The sequence below is a fragment of the Bufo bufo genome, chromosome 10 (assembly GCF_905171765.1).
Source record: "Bufo bufo chromosome 10, aBufBuf1.1, whole genome shotgun sequence".
Lineage (NCBI taxonomy): Eukaryota > Metazoa > Chordata > Amphibia > Anura > Bufonidae > Bufo > Bufo bufo.
In genome coordinates this window covers 6,022,968-6,028,967 of record NC_053398.1, presented here as the reverse complement: position 1 = coordinate 6,028,967, position 6,000 = coordinate 6,022,968, and positions in this window count along the sequence as shown.

Below are 6,000 nucleotides of genomic sequence, written 5' to 3'. Positions count from 1 at the left end.
GCTGCCAGAAGACTGGGCTGCATCCCCCTCCTCACACTGAAAGTGGTACATTCCTCAGATTGTGAGACCCAAGTCAATGAGCCTCTGTGAATCTCTCTGTGACTCCACTTACCGGACTGGAGGTACCAATCCCAGCCACAACCCAGTGCCAAGCGCCATAAGCAGCACCCGGCAGCCCCTGAGGATGGACGGGGTCAGCAGCAACAGAACCATGTGCTACAGCAGGTGGAGCTATGACAGGTACTGTGCCATGCATCCTGCTCCTGATCAGCTGGGGCCCAGTTACAATGTGTCAGTCAGCAGCTGCCTGGATGGGTTACAATGTTACAATGTGTGCCCCATATGTGTGTATAGGGAGAGATTGTGTATATCTCTGCTATCCGGGGGTCCGGCCGCAGAACGTTCTGTCTACAGACAGCGGATGAATCATTCATGCATTTGGAGATGAATCATTTTATAAAGGGGATAAATAATTGAGCTGCAGGAAGTAATATGTGCGATCATGGTGCCGGGCGCCGCTGATCACAGCACTTTATAGGCTTATCACAGGTTAGACGGCCGTAAACTTGATATATTGTAATGTGTCCCCGGGAGTCGGAGGCTGTGATGATCGGTGGGGGAGGGGTCAGAATATGCCCCGCCCATTATATGTGTTATATGTATGCAGGTGGGTTTCTGATTTAACCCTTTAGGTTCTTCTGAGTAAAGCCTAGGCCTTCACAGTTAGCAGTTACTGGACGCCAAGCCCACCGGCTCCAACCTGATCCATCAGCACCCCTTATCTCGGCGTATTCTGCAGATTATTACACCTCTGACTATTCTACAGATCTGCAGAACATCGCTCAGTCCTCTCTACCTCCTGACAGATACATAGTGATATATCCTGCAGATTATTACACCACTGACCTCTCCAGAGATCTGCAGAACATCGCTCAGTCCTCTCTACCTCCTGACAGATACATAGTGATATATCCTGCAGATTATTACACCACTGACCTCTCCAGAGATCTGCAGAACATCACTCTGACATCTCTACCTCCTAAGGCTTCATGCACACAACCGTATTATTTTGCAATCTGCAAAAAATACGGATGACGTCCGTGTGCATTCCGTATTTTGCGGAACGGAACAGCCGGCCCCTGATAGAACAGTCCTATCCTTGACCATAATGCGGACAATAATAGGACATGTTCTATGTTTTTGTGCAACGGACATACGGAAACGGAATGCACACAGAGTACCTTCCGTTTTTTTTTGTGGACCCATTGAAATGAATGGTTCCGTATACGGTCCGCAAAAAAACGGAATGGAGACGGAATTAAAATACGATTGTGTGCATGAGGCCTAATAGTGATATATCCCGCAGATTATTACACCTCTAGAGATCTGCAGAACATCGCTCTATACTCTCTACCTCCTAATAGCGATATATCCTGCAGATTATTACTCCACTCACCACTCCAGAGATCTGCAGAACATCACTCTGTCCTGTCTTCCTCCTAATAGCGATATATCCTGCAGATTATTACACCACTGACCACTCTAGAGATCTGCAGAACATCGCTCTAAGGGCTCATGCACACAAACGTATTTTCTTTCTGTGTCCGTTCTGTTTTTTTTTTAGGACCGTATGCGGAACCATTCATTTCAATGGGTCCACAATAAAAACGGAAGTTACTCTGTGTGCCTTCTGTTTCCATATATCCGTATTTCTGTTCCGCAAAAACATAGAACATGTCCTATTATTGTCCTCAGTACGGACAAGGATAGGACTGTTCTATTAGGGGCCAGCTGTTCCGTTCCGCAAAATACCGAATGCACACGGACGTCATCTGTATTTTTTGTGGATCCATTTTTTTGCGGTTTGCAAAATACATACGGTCGCGAGCATGAGGCCAAACCGCTCTACTTCCTGACAGATACACAGTGATATATCATGCAGATTATTACACCACTGACCTCTCTAGAGATCTGCAGCACATTGCTCTGCCCTGTTGTGTGGGGTACGGTCCAGGCCCAGCTCTTTCTGGGTTATTTTGGCCTTTTCTGCACTTTATTTCCCTACTCAGAGCTGTGCAGCTTCCAGCCTGACATTGAGCGCACCACATCAGAGAATCTCATTGACTCTTCTGTATATGGGGGTCCTCACTGCCATGAGCTGATGATGGGGGTGGTGCTGATAGGACCCTCAGGATTCATGTTGTATTGCAGGGGAGACGTTTGCATGAATTGGAGCCTTACATGGAGGCGACATAGGGGGTGCCTTTAGGGTTCATTGGCCGATCTATACACAGCGGCAACCCCTTTAGTCATGGATCTACCACTGCACCCGGTTATGGTGGGCCCCTCATCTCTCAGGCCTGTGGATGACCCCTTTAATAGCGTGCGCCCCTGTCTGTTCCCCGGTGGTCTGCACCGTCGCTCTGATGTCAGGGGCCCCATCTGTTCTTTCCGCCGCTCTGTTTCCATGGGTCCGGTGGCAACAAGCCTCCATGGGGCCGGGGCGGCATAGGATCGATGCCCGGACGCACAGGTTCCCCTGCTCGCGTCGCTCGGCTCCTGGAGACCTCGGTGTCAGGCCGGTTGCTAAGGATTTGTCTTATAAAATCCCCGGGGAGATGAATATTAAAGATTCCTCCTTACACAATCCGATCCATAAATCAAGTCACTGAAAGCGCAGAGAGAACTCTCCTTATACTACATCATCCGACTGCTGTCATCCCAGCTGGCAGAATCGTGAGTGCAGCTCTGGATGTGCTGGGAGCCTCAGTCAGTGAGGACTATATGGAGATGAGCAGCAAAACATTATCTTGTGATAGCAGGGAGCGATAGCCTCTCAGTGTCATCTCTGCTTGCTTTCAGTGAATGAAAACTTTCAGAAGGAAATTGTTGCAATGTATCCAGGGGTGTAACCAGAATTTATGTGTCCCTTTAGTCAGGAGTGGCCCCAACTTGTACTAATGCAAAGAGCAGCAACCACAGGACGGATAGCAGTGTATGTATGTATATGCACTCACATCAGTGTTTTCCTGATACAGAGCTCCAAATTCACACGGCCATAAAGTTACATATTAAAATCCTGTTACTAGAGGAGCTGACTGCATATTGATTTATTCATACTAGCTCCCCCTAGTGACGGCTGCAGGAAGAACAAATTCTATTATGCAACTCTAATGGTGCTGCCGATCATGTCTATCGCGGACCCGTGCTGTCGCTTTTGGATGATTTCTTTCTGCTGTCAGCAATGTCTTGACTAATGTTTGTAGGATGAATAAGGACCCTGTTGTCAGAGGAAGATGGGCCGAGACGCCTCCATGTTCTCCTAGATTCACCTACAGCACCCTGTGCACCTAACCAGACACCCTGCAGACCATTCCTCTGTGTTCTGGAATACTGATCCAGGCCGCCCCTCAGAACATGCAGGTACTGATCCAGGCCGCCCCTCAGAACATGCAGGTACTGATCCAGGCCGCCCCTCAGAACGTCCAGGTACTGATCCAGGCCGCCCCTCAGAACATGAAGGTACTGAACCAGGCCGCCCCTCAGAACATGAAGGTACTGAACCAGGCCGCCCCTCAGAATGTGCCGGTGCTGATCCAGGCCGCCCCTCAGAATGTGCCGGTGCTGATCCAGGCCGCCCCTCAGAATGTGCCGGTGCTGATCCAGGCCGCCCCTCAGAACATGCAGGTACTGACCCAAGCCGCCCCTCAGAATGTGCCGGTGCTGATCCAGGCTGCCCCTCAGAATATGCCAGTGCTGATCTAGGCCGCCCCTCAGAATGTGCCGGTGCTGATCTAGGCCGCCCCTCAGAACATGAAGGTACTGAACCAGGCCGCCCCTCAGAATGTGCCGGTGCTGACCCAGGCCGCCCCTCAGAATGTGCCGGTGCTGACCCAGGCCGCCCCTCAGAATGTGCCGGTGCTGACCCAGGCCGCCCCTCAGAATGTGCCGGTGCTGACCCAGGCCGCCCCTCAGAATGTGCCGGTGCTGATCTAGGCCGCCCCTCAGAATGTGCCGGTACTGATCCAGGCCGCTCATCAGAACATATGTAAGCTGTGCAGCCATGGATCTGGTAGGTTACATTGTATTTATAGTGTATTCCATACTTCATCTCCTTGTGATACATTGTATCTACTGCAGTATATATCCTCTACTAAACATCTCTGCTACATTATATCGAGTATGTATCCCATGGTCACCATCTTCCTGTGATACATTATATCGAGTATGTATCCTATGCTCATAATCTTCCTGTGATACATTGTATCAGACATTCTGGGCGCTGCTTCCAGCCCACACGGTGCGGTTCCGCGGTAAAATCTCTGCTTCCCGGCTGCGTCCGTCCCTTGTTCTTTGGTGATGAGGGAACAGGAATGAGAAAAGTGGTTTCTTGGAAGATCCAGCCGATTCCACATGAATGAAGTCAGATCCTCTGATATCAGATGGAGGCTTTTATTACTAACAATGGACTCGAGACTTCCCCGCGGGGGCAACGAAGTGCTAAATATAGGAAACAGCTGAGCCCACTCCTAGCCCCTCACCCCTAGCCTATTGAAATCCACAGCGTCACTTAAAGGGGAACCCCCCAGTGTCTTATGTAGAATTGTATATGGAGCCTGTAAAGAGGGGCCCCAGCTCTGGTTGGAACCTGTTCTTTTTGTCCAAGATTTTTATGACCCTGCACAGGATCCCCTCCCCATCACATAAATATTAATGGGGTTCAAATCCAAGGTCAGAGGGAGCCTCTCTTCTCTCCTACAAGGGTTAATATGGGGGAGGTGACCCCGAAGTCCGTATTTACATTGTTACAATCGGCTGCAGACGTATCAGACACTTTGTATCACTGCAAATGATTCATTAAAGAAAGTGTGAAGAAGACTGTGATACCAAAATGCTTCACGCCCACCACAAAGAAAATGAGGATGACAACGAGCGCTCAAGAGACGCCGATACGTCCACCACAGCAAGTGCGCAGGAGACGCCGATTCGTCCACCACAGCGAGTGCGCAGGAGACGCCGATACGTCCACCACAGCGAGTGCGCAGGAGACGCCGATTCGTCCACCACAGCGAGTGCGCAGGAGACGCCGATTCGTCCAACACAGCGAACAGGCAGGAGATGGAGATACGTCCACTACAACGAGCATGAAGGAGACACCGATACGTCCACCACAGCGAGTGCGCAGGAGACGCCGATACGTCCACCACAGCGAGTACGCAGGAGACGCCGATACGTCCACCACAGCGAGTGCGCAGGAGACGCCGATACGTCCACCACAGCGAGTGCGCAGGAGACGCCGATACGTCCACCACAGCGAGTGCGCAGGAGACGCCGATTCGTCCACCACAGCGAGTGCGCAGGAGACGCCGATTCGTCCAACACAGCGAGTGCGCAGGAGACGCCGATTCGTCCAACACAGCGAACAGGCAGGAGATGGAGATACGTCCACTACAACGAGCACGAAGGAGACACCGATACGTCCACCACAGCGAGTGCGCAGGAGACGCCGATTCGTCCACCACAGCGAGTGCACAGGAGACGCCGATTCGTCCACCACAGCGAGTGCACAGGAGACGCCGATACGTCCACCACATCGAGTGCGCAGGAGACGCCGATTCGTCCACCACAGCGAGTGCACAGGAGACGCCGATTCGTCCAACACAGCGAACAGGCAGGAGATGGAGATACGTCCACTACAACGAGCACGAAGGAGACACCGATACGTCCACCACAGCGAGCGCGCAGGAGACGCCGATACGTCCACCACAGCGAGTGCGCAGGAGACGCCGATATGTCCACCACAGCGAGTGCGCAGGAGACGCCGATATGTCCACCACAGCGAGTGCGCAGGAGACGCCGATACGTCCACCACAGCGAGTGCGCAGGAGACGCCGATGCGTCCACCACAGCGAGCGCGCAGGAGACGCCAATACGTCCAACACAGCGAACAGGCAGGAGATGGAGATACGTCCACTACAGCGAGCGCGAAGGAGACACTGA